This window comes from Mauremys reevesii, unplaced genomic scaffold (genome assembly GCF_016161935.1).
Source record: "Mauremys reevesii isolate NIE-2019 unplaced genomic scaffold, ASM1616193v1 Contig148, whole genome shotgun sequence".
Lineage (NCBI taxonomy): Eukaryota > Metazoa > Chordata > Testudines > Geoemydidae > Mauremys > Mauremys reevesii.
This window is the reverse complement of record NW_024100769.1, coordinates 56608-68005: the sequence shown is the minus strand read 5'-3', so window position 1 is coordinate 68005 and position 11398 is coordinate 56608. Positions and strand designations below refer to the sequence as shown.

The 11398-nt window shown below is 48.1% G+C and overlaps 2 non-coding genes across 2 annotated transcripts; one reads left to right on the top strand and one right to left on the bottom strand.

Moving 5' to 3' along the window:
• Window positions 1–1802: 1802 nt before the first annotated feature.
• TRNAS-GCU lies at window positions 1803–1884 on the top strand. The gene has a single exon. It is a non-coding gene; the product is annotated as a tRNA-Ser (tRNA).
• Window positions 1885–9359: 7475 nt separating this feature from the next.
• On the bottom strand, window positions 9360–9433 carry TRNAT-AGU. The gene has a single exon. It is a non-coding gene; the product is annotated as a tRNA-Thr (tRNA).
• Between the last annotated feature and the right edge of the window lie 1965 nt (window positions 9434–11398).

Genomic DNA, 11398 nt, shown 5'->3' with positions numbered 1-11398 from the left:
ATACCCCCATCACATCAGTAAAGTGGAATCGTGATCTCCAGGACTTTGAAGGACAGACCCTGCTTCATCGAGCACCTTTGCCATTCCCAGAACACAGGTGGTTTTAAAAATGGGGTTTGATTAAACTTCTTAAATGTGGCAAACACCACAGCTTGCACACCCACCGATATAGCTTCTCCCACTGACATAGCTGCCACCTCTTGGGGAAGTGGATTAACTGCACCCACATGAAAACTCTCTCCCCTCAGTATAGAGGAGTGGTTCTCAAACTGTGAGTCAGGACCCCAAAGTGGGTCATAACCCTGTTTTAATGGGGTTGCCAGGGCTGGCATTAGACTTCTTGGTGCCTGGGGCTGAAGCCAAAAGTCTGAGCCCCACCAGCCAGAGCTGAATCCTTCAAGCTCTGGTTTTGTCCTCCCCTAACTGGGGCAGGGCTCAGGCTTTGTCTCCCCTGCCTCTGCTCAGTGTGGAGGGGCTTGGTCCCTCTTTCCCGGGCCATGTAGTAAGTATTTTTTTGGCAGAAGGGGGTTGCGGTGAAAGGAAGTTTGAGAAACCCTGGCATAGAGCCTCTGAGTATGTCTAGACTTGGGTCCCTGTGGCACTGTGGGTGATCAGACACTGAAAGTACAGCCGTGGAGACACCACACACCAGCCATGCCTAGCAGGTAAGAATCAAACCTCCACAGAAAGACACCCAGTTGCTTTTCCTAAGCACTCAGCCACCACCACTTAACCAAAAGGCTTTTCTACACTATGGTTCTGGTCTCACTGAAGGGTCATTTCCAATTGTTTGCTCAGACCAGCATTAGGGAAAATGGTGCCCTTGGCAGCTTGTACTTTGGCACTTCCCCATTGCCCCTGGACGATCCCCACTCCCCCTTTATTGCTAGCTCCTGCACTCCCAACCCTTGCACCTCCTTCACCCCTAACTCCTGCCCCCTCCTGTGCCCCCTTTGCCCTTAACTCCCTGGGCCACCAGCCATTGCCCCTCTCCTGCAGCCCCTTCACATGGCTCCAGTGCTGGGGGCCCCGCACGTGTTCTACTTTTCCCTGGGCTTTGGCATCACTAGCCCCTGATTAGTGAGTAGGGTTCAGTGGTTCCCAAAAAGTGGGGCATGACTCCTAGGGGGACACAGAGGAACATTCATGGGGGCACCTCAGGGCCTGAGCCAGCCCCCATGGAGGGAGCAGCACTCAGCCCCACTCTGCCCCAGCTCTTCCCCAGCCCCACCCTCAGCCTGGGCCTCTGGCTCCTAGCTCGGCCTCGACCCCCTTTCCCCTGTCTGCACCCCTCTCCCCAGCAAGCAACAGCCCCACTCCCACCCTCGGTTCTTGACTGCGGCTTCCGAGGGGTCACAGCCATGGATAAGAGGGCACAGTGTGAAATGTTTGGGGAATCACTGGTTTAGGGTGATGTTCTCAATCACTTCTATGCAGTCCAATAAAAGCTATTCCTCACCCACCCACCCCTCCATCAGGACAGACTAGGTATGTTCTGCTGCCCTTCACTCACGCAGGAAGGATAATAACATTTCATTCCACTCAATCCTAAAGTGATTTGTAACCCACCACCAGCCGAAACTGGTCATTTTGGGAAAGCAGCCCCATCCTGCTGCATAGCTAGGCAGAGTAGGTGTGTCTGTGCAAACACGGTCTGTTCCTGAAGTCTTTCCCCCAGCTCCTCACTAGATGTGAGGGGGAGCTCATTCAGCCCCTGCTTCCGCTTAGTATTTAAAAACTCCTTAGTGTCCCTAGCTCTGCTGGCCTTAGATTTCTCCTCCTGTCTATTACTTGACAGCTCAGATGTGGTAGCTGAGTGGTTAAGGTGATGGTTTGCTAATCCATTGTGCTCTGCATGCATGGGTTCAAATCCCATCCTCATCAGATGCATTTAGTCATCACCTCTCCTTTGTAGACAACCATGTCCCCTTTTGGTACAGTGACAGATCAAACAATGTTGCTTCTTGCAAACAGAAACTCAGAACTCCCTTGCTTTAAATAAAATGTCTAAATCCCAGATTTCTTTAAAAAAAATTCTCTAGTGCTGTATTTCTTAGTTTTTTTCTCCAAAGGGAACATCCTCATCATCTCCCCCAAACACCCTGGGACCTGCCCAAATTATTAAAATACCCTCAACCCATGCAAGGCCAGAGAAGTGAACCAGAGCTAGTGTCCAGGCCAAGCTTTTCTGAAGGAGGCAACTCAAACGTTTTCTCCCTGCTTCCCTTGGCAAGGTCTGACTGAGAAAACAAAATTCCTCAAACTGAAAATTTTCTGCTGAAAAACCAATACTAGTCTGGTTGGGGACTTTGGTTTGCAAGTATTATTGTTATTATTCTCTTCTGATTTCTGAGTCAGTTCAGTTCAGTCTTTGTCCTCCAGGTGTGTTTCCAGCTGCTGAGTTGTGGGGGAGAGAGGCCAAGTCATGATGTGTCTTCCCCTCTTTCATAGTTTCTTCCAACTTGCTAGGAAGCTCCTTTGCTACGATGTGAGTCAAGCAGTGTCCATTGTCGCTGTGCTATCTCGGAGAAGTCTGCATTGTACACGGTTCCTGGGATAGTCCTTGGGAGTGTGGATCCCGTCAATGGGCCAGCAGCGAGTCTGGCTCCTCCATTGTCATATCTGAAAGGCTGGTGGTTGGCATTTCCCAACCTCATAACATATCTCAGTAACGCACACAGAGCAAACTTCATAACTTCCCAACCAGTGCGAGCACACACAATCCAACACGATATTAATGTTCAACAGATCAAGACTTTTGAAATCATACCTCACCAGGCAGACTTTGTACAAACCATGTCATCATTATATGAGAGTGGTGAATATGGGGCTTCGAGGGTGCTGCTTTGAGCACAGCGTGCCAGACCTGGGCTTACACTGCAATGGAGACGTACCCTTAGAGTCCATCTCTCCTGGGATAAAGATGGCAGCAGGGCTGGCCTCGGTCATCAGACTTGGGCTCCTGGACGTAAAGCTGAGGGGCTAAAAACTGTGGTGCAGATATTTTTGTTCATGCTGAAGCCTGGGTTCAGAAAACCTCCCCCCCTCGTGGGGTCTCAGAGGCTGGGCTCAAGCCCGTTTGTCTGCACTGTAATTTTATAGTCTTGCAGCCCGATCCCCATAACCCTGAGTCAGCTGACCCAGGCTTTGAGACAGGTGCCCTGGGTGTGTTAATCACAGTGTAGACATAACATTAGGCTACGTCTCCAATGCAATGAAACACCCTCCTGAGGTTTCTTTCAACCCTAATCTTCTATGATTCTACGTAGCTGCAAATGTCTCTTTGTGTTCACATCTGTAAAGCACCAGGGTGACTCTAAGATTCCCATTCACTGAGCTGCTTGATGAGGAAGGACTGGAGAGATGGATCCCATCAGGGCCCCCTGAGACACAGGGAGGTTTTGCTGTTCATGGATCCATGTAAAGGAAATTGTGTTTCTGTGTGAAAATGGGGAGGGAAATGAAACGCCCACATGGTGGTGCCTAAGGCAGAAGGGACCCCTAATGGATTAGAACAGGACACGTTCTCAAGCAGCATGTTTCTTATTTTGCCCATCTATCAATTTTGATTATTATTGATGGAAATATTTTGCCATTGGGTCGTGTGTTTACACAGAAATTGACATTCACCAACAAATACGTAATTCTTCCAGTCCTGCCGAGTCTGCTGATGGTGAGTTTAGAGGGACAGAGTCACTCTTCCCACTCCCCATGCCAGGCCTGTGCTCTCCCACACAGCTGGGATCCTTCCCTGATCTCCCTTCAGACGTCTGCCCCCCATCCCCACTTCTGGGATCCCCTCTGAACACTGTCCAACTCCCCTGCTGGCAGGATCCCTTCCCATTCCTTTCATTTCCTGCCTCCCCTCTGAGCAAAAGCTCTGGACTTTTCCCACACTGGGAATTGAACCCAGGCCACCTGGGTAAAAAACAAGAACCCTGACCACTAGACCATATGGGACTTGCACAAGCAATAATCCATTTACACATTCACTAACACATTCACACATTCACATTCATTAACATTTAAAAGTAGCCTTTCAAAAAACTTCAAAAACAGACTTCAAAGAGAATTAGCAGAGTTACAATTTATTTGCAAACTTAACACCATTAATTTGAGCTTGAATAGAGACTGGGAGTGGCTGGATCACTACAAAAGCAATTTTCCCTCTCTTGGTATTGACACCTCCCCATCAATTATTGGCAGTGGACCACATCCACCCTGACTGAATTGGCCTTCAACACTGGTTCTCCCCTTGTAAGGTCCCTTCATGTCATGTTCCAATAAATATTTATGTCTGTATCTGCAGTTTTCACTCCATGCATCTGAAGAAGTGGGTTTTTGACCCATGAACACTTATGCCCAAATAAATCTCTTAGTCCTTACGGTGCCACCAGACTCCTCACTGTTTTGGTGAAATAAAACAAAACACATTCTAAGCTGATCTTAACCCTTTCAGTGCCCTTACAAACTTAGATGCTTCTCACCACAGGCTGGCTGGTTGCTTTTCAGCCGGGGTCTCCCCTTTGATCAGCTCCTCAGTCGCTTGGTGTGGTGGTGTCTGTAGGTGGAGGTGGAAGAGAGAGATAAAGCATGGCGAATGTCTCTCCTTTTATCATGTCCTTCCTTCCCCATTGGCTTTGTGGCCCTCTTCAGAGTCAGGTGAGCATCACTGCATCTCTCCAAGCAAGGTTGAGCAATTCCTCCTGTGGTCTCATGCAGGTGATGGCTGATTCCCCAACTTACAGCGTAGTGACAACCATACTACACAATTCTAACTTCATATGCATGAATGGTATACATAGATGGGTAGAGAAATGACTTTCAGCAGATCATATCCTTTCCTCTGATACCATACAAGCCATGCTCTATATGTAAGATCATGATTATATGAAAATGAGGAATATGGGGGTTACAGCCCGCTCCCAAAGGTCTAGAATGTCACACTAAGATTCTATTTTCATTTACGTAACCAACTTTGACCTCTCTGCCTAACACTTATAATCACTTACAATCTATCTTTCTGTAGTTAATCATTCATTCATTCATGCCCGTCACCCCAACCGGGGTATGGGCCGCCAACCACAGATCTCCATAGTCTTCTATCCTGGGCCATTCGCTCTAGCTGGTTCCAGGTATAGCCCATTTTTTGCTATCAACCTGAAGGTCGCGTCGCCAGGTATTTCTTGGGCGGCCTCTTTTCCGCTTGCCTTGGGGGTTCCACTGCAGTGCCTGTCTGGTGATGTTGGTTGGCTGCTTGCGTAGTGTATGTCCTATCCAGCCCCACCTTCTCCTTCTAATTTCTTCCTCTGCTGGGAGTTGATGGGTCCTCTCCAAGAGGTGGATGTTACTGATGGTGTCTGGCCAGCGGATCTGGAGAATCCTTCTGAGGCAGCTATTAATGAAGGTCTGGATCTTCCTGGTGGTTGTTTTGGTTGTCCTCCAGGTTTCAGCTCCATACAGTAAGACTGATTTCACGTTGGAGTTGAACAGTCGAATCTTTATTGCCAAAGACAGCTCTCTGGAGCTCCAGATGTTCTTGAGCTGTAAGAAGGCTGCTCTTGCCTTACCAATCCTTACTTTGATGTCTGCGTCTGTGCCACCCTGCTGGTCGATGATGCTACCTAGGTAGGTGAAGGACTGCACTTCTTCCAGGGGGCTTCCATTCAGTGTGACTGGGTCGTTGCTGATGGAATTGATCCTAAGGATCTTGGTCTTGTCCTTGTGGATGTTGGCCAACCTGTGATGACGTGGCTGCCACTACGTTGGTCTTCTCTTGCATCTGCTGTTTACTGTGCGAAAGGAGTGCAAGGTCGTCGGCAAAGTCCAGGTCATCAAGCTGGGTCCACAATGACCATTGGATTCCATTCCTACGCTTGTAAGTGGATGTCTTCATAATCCAATCGATGACGAGAAGAAAGAGAAGTGATGACAACAAGCATCCTTGTCTGACTCGGTTCGCACCTGGAAGCTGTTTGTGAGCTGCCCTCCATGGATCACTCTACAGTGTATGCCGTCGTATGAATTCTTGATCAGGTTGACCACCTTTGCTGGGATGCCATAGTGCCGAAGGAGCTTCCAGAGGGTCTCTCGATCCACGCTATCGAATGCTTTCTCATAGTCAACAAAGTTGATGTACAACGAGGAGTTCCACTCCATAGACTGCTCGACTATGATGCGGAGCGTTGCTATCTGGTCCGTGCATGATCTGTTCTGCCGGAAACCTGCCTGTTCATCTCGTAGCTGTGGATCGACGGCATCCTTCATTCTCTCTAAGAGGACTCGGTTGAAGACCTTCCCTGGCACCGACAGGAGTGTGATTCCTCTATAGTTGGCACAGTTGCTGAGGTCTCCTTTCTTGGGGATTTTGATGAGATATCCTCTTTCCAGTCAGCCGGAATCACTTCTTCTTCCCATATTTTCTCAAAGAGGGGTACAGCATTTCCACTGAAGCATCCAGGTCTGCTTTCAGGGCCTCTGCTGGGATATCGTCAGGTCCAGCCGCCTTCCTGTTCTTCATCATGGTGATGGCTTTTCTGATCTCGTCTCTGGTTGGTTTATCACAATTGATTGGGAGGTCCTCGTTGGCTGGGTCGATGTCTGGTGGATTTGGTGGTGCTGGTCTGTTCAGGAGTTCCTCAAAGTGCTCCGTCCATCTGTTCATCTGTAGTTCTATTCCTGTTATAGACTTTCCTGCTTGTCTTTAACGGGACGTTCTGGCTTGCTGAACTTTCCAGACAGTCGCTTGGTAGTATCGTACAGCTGTTTCATGTTACCGCTGTATGCTGCCTGCTCTGCTTCTGCTGCCAGTCCATCCACATAATCTCTCTTGTCCTTCCTAATATTCCTCTTCACTGCTCTGTGGGCTTCAGCATACTCTTTTGAGCTTTGGCCTTTGCTGCTCTAGTCCTGCTGTTGTTGACTGCTGCCTTCTTCTTCTTTCTGTCTTCTATCTTTGTCAAGGACTCTGCTGTGATCCACTCTTTCTGCTGGTGTTTCTTAATTCCAAGCACTTCCTGGCATGCTGACCTAAGTGTGTCTCTCACTTTCTGCCATCTGTTGAGTACACTGTCTTCCTCTTCTTCAGACCGATCCTGTAGTACTGAAGACTTATTCTTCAGCGTCAATCCAAAATCTTCCTTGGTCTTATGGTCCTTCAGAAGGTTGACGTTGTACTTCGCTCTTCTGTCTGACGCGTCTATCCAGTTCTTCTTCAGCTTCAGCTTCAATCTGGCCACCACTAAGTGATGGTCGGACGCCACGTCTGCTCCTCTTCTAACTCTAACGTCCTGCAAGGATCTTCTGAACTTCTTGCTAATGCAGACATGGTCAATCTGGTTTTCTGTCATGCCTGCTGGCGATACCCAGGTACTCTTGTGGATCCGCTTGTGAGGAAAGATGCTGCCTCCTATGACCAGGTTGTTAAGTGCACACAGATCCACAAATCTCTCTCCATTCTCACTCATCTCTCCCAGAGCATGGGTCCCCATGACTTGTTCGTATCCTGTGTTATCAGGTCCAATTTTGGCATTAAAGTCTCCCATAAGGATGGTAATGTCTTTGTCTGGGAGAGACTCTAATATTTTCTGGAGTCTGTTGTAAAAGTAGTCTTTGTCCTCCTCTTCACTGTCATTGGTTGGAGCGTAGCACTGAACAACATTCATCTTAATCCTCTTCATTTTAGTTCTGAAGGATGCTGTGATGATCCTGGGACCATGTGCCTCCCAACCAATCAGTGCTCTCTGTGCCTGCTTGGACAACATGAAGCCTACTCCCTGTGTGTGGTGTGCGTCGCTCTCTTCATGTCCTGAATACAGCAACAGCTCTCCTGTCAACAGTCGTCTCTGTCCAGCTTGCGTCCATCTTGTCTCGCTAATGCCTAGTAGGGTCAGGTTGTTGCTCCTCATCTCTGCTGCAACCTGCGCCGTCTTTCCTGACTCGTACATGGTCCTCACGTTCCATGTGCCGATGGTAATCCTCCTGGCTGCAAGAAGGGTGATCGGCTTAGTGGCTTCCTCGCGGCTTTCACCACCCAGTGTCATGCATCTTCGAGTTGAAGACCCTTCTTTTTCTAGGCTAAAAGTCTCTGTTAACTCTATTGTTGGCGTTTCTGTAGCAAGCTGATTTTTACAGGGTGGAGTTGTTAGCCCCACGCCCAACCCTCCTCCTTTACCCTGACTTGGGACAGGCAGATGGCCCCAAAGGACCTCTCTGGTGGAGTTCTGTAGTTAATAAACTTATTTTAATGTTTTAAACTTACTTGTGAAATTGTCCAAAGTTCTTGGGAAAGCTGCTCAGATTAAAAGGCTGGTGCATGTTCACTTTCTTTTGAGGAAGGGGTGAATTAATTAATGAGCTTGCACTTTTCAAGAGTTTTTGAGCAGTGTAAGATGGTACATTTCTGAGGTGCAAGGCTGAGGGCTGGGGAGATACGCTGGTATCTCTCTACGTATAATTGAGGAGTGGCTTATAGAGCATTCATGCAACTTAGTTGGGTGCATTGCTGCATGTTGTTGGCTGAGTGATCACAGCACATGGAGGGGGTTTTGCTGCTTGTCACTAGTGCAGCATTGTAAGACACAGCCCAGGCTGGAGAGATAAGAGGACAGAGCAGTTCCACCGTTTGGGATTGTACCCCACGGATCCCACCACACAGAGATCCTGCTGTGACCAGCCGTGGTAATACTGTGCTTAGTGCTCTGCCTTGTAGCTTCAACAGCTGCACATGCAAGATGAGTTACAGTGACCTTGACCTTGTTTCCATGTTTATCCAAAGCCTCCTTTTGACAGTTGTCAGCAAAAAGACCCGTTTCTTTTGCAAGCATTTGTATGGCTAGCCAGAGTCGGGCTTCTCCGTTAACAAAAAAGATTGACCAAAATGTGACAAGAGGAGGCACGTTCAGCAAGGCAGCACTGGATGCTGGATCCTGAATCTGCTCTTTATCCAGCAGCTCTCTTGGCAAGCTCTGCCATGGTGCCACGCTCTGGGACTTCTCCCCGAACTGCTCCATTTTTCATCAACAATAACATGAAAAGTGAAAGGACAGTCATTCTCCATTTCCTGCAAGCCCTGCAGAGAACCCTCTAGAAGGGGCTCTGTGCACAGATATCCCCAGTGAATTGCATGGCCGCACAACACAGGGTCTCCTGTCACAGCAAATTGCAGCAGAAGCAACCTCCTTGCCAATGCCAATAGCCTTTTGATCAACACCAGACTGAGGATTTGATTCTCTCCAATGCTCCGTTGGAAAGAAGCCTTTTCCTTCACAAGCAATTACTTGGATTGTCAAGGGAGGTCTCTTCTGTTTCCTAGGAAGACACAGGAAAATGTGAGCAGAGGAGACAAAAGCTATAGAACAAGGCACTACTGGGAGTTGAACCCAGGATCTCCTGTTTACTAGACAGGCACTTTAGCCTACTAAGCCATGGTGCCTTCCCCAACAGGCTGTTTGCAACCACTCCACTTGATGGTCCAAGAGCTCACCTTCAAATTCCAAAGTAAAAATGTGCCCCATTTCCCTCAAGACTTGCAGACCTTGAGCAGGCTGGCTCAGTGCACAGAAAGCCACAGCTGAGCTGACAGAGGGCTTCTAACATGCACTTCTCCCACAAGCTGCTGTGATCAGATACTGATTAGTGCTCTGTGTTTCAGTCACAGCAGCTTCAGCTCAACTCTGAGTCATGGTAACCTTTCCATCAGCTCCAGACGTACCACTTAACGCTTTCCAAGACTTAGCTGCAAGGAAGGGTTTCTGTGTCTTGAACAAGCACTTACAAGGATTGTGCAGTGAGGTCTTTTCTTTTCATTAGAAGAAATAAAATAAAAGAAAGGAGCCTGAAAAAAAAGCCAGGTTCAGCAAGGAAGAACTGTCAGGCCAAGCCAGGATCTCCTGGTGAATAGGAAGGCTCTTCAGCCAGCTCTGCCCAAAGATCACTATCCAGAGGCCACTTCCCACAGAGTCCAGTTATGATTACAGACTGATCCTGAAATTAGAGCAGGATATTTTAAAGCTTATTCTCACAGTAAAGTAACACAATTCAGCCATGTCGGCACAGAGGAGAAAGCACTCCTTCATTTCACAGTTATTGCGACTGATCTCACTGACAAACTTCCTTTTCTCAGGGCTGCTCACAGGACTTTAGGGAGTTTTTCCTCTTCTCCCTTCCAGCTGTGGTGATGGGACTGCAGCAGCTCCCCAGATGGCCAGCTTTGCTCTTTCACTTATATCCTTCTCTTCTTTGGCTGAAGCTGTGTTTGCCACCAGTTTAATCCATAACTGAGACCTCAGGTACAAGCAGCTAGTTACAAAGGCTCAATTCCCATCACCATCAGTGGGAGGTTATCCAGGGCTGCAGGATTTGGCCCATGGACAGTCAAGGTGCTACAGCAGTTACATTCTTACGTGGTGAGTCCTGCAGCCTATTACCAAACTGCTCTGCCATAGTCTGCAGGGGCCTGACTTTTGAGAATCTGGCAGAAGAGAGACCCTGGAGCAGAGAAGGAAAATGTCCTCAGCAGTCACAGCCGGCAGGAGCAGCAAAGACTGAGTATCAGACACACTTTTTCACCAGGACAATAAATGTGCACGACCCCCTGATATATTCTCAGTTCACTCCCCCTCCCAAGGAAGCCCTATTCTGCTCTATTACACTCTCATGGGATGAGAGGGAAGGTCCTCTCATGGGTAAATAACTGGTTACAAGGTAGGAATAAATGGTCAGTTTTCAAAATGGAGAGAGGTCAATAGTGGTGCCCCCCAGGGCCTCTGGGATAAGAGCTATTCAACATATTCATAAATGATCTGGAAAAGGGGCAAACAGCGAGGTGGCTAAATTTGCAGATGATCCAAAAATACTCAGGAAAGTTAAGTCCAAAGCAGCCTGTGAAGAGTTACAAAAAGATCTCACAAAACTGGGTGAAAGGGCAACAAAATGACAGATTTGTTGATAAATGCAAAGTGATGCACATTGGAAAACATAATCCCAACTATACATATAAAATGACGAGGCCAAAAATAGTTGTTGCCACTCAAGTGAGGGATTTTGGAGTCACTGCGGATAGTTCTCTGAAAACATCCACTCAGTGTGCAACGACGGGCAAAAAAGCAAAGAGAATCTTGGGAATCATTAAGAAAGGGATAGAGAATAAGACAGAAAATATCATATTGCTTATGGCCGACCACATGCATTGGCCTCCCTCAGGCAGGGGACTTATAGGCCCTTCTGCCAGTTGGTGTGGCAGCAGCAAGGGCTGGGTTCAATGTCTAGGGAGGAGAGCAGAGAGGAGGAGGAGAGAGAGTCCCAAGAGCAGAGTGCAAACCAACCAGCTGAGGGTCTCACAGGAGTCCTGAAATAACAGTAGCTCCAGGTCCCATCAGGGCCGCCCAGATGGTGGAGT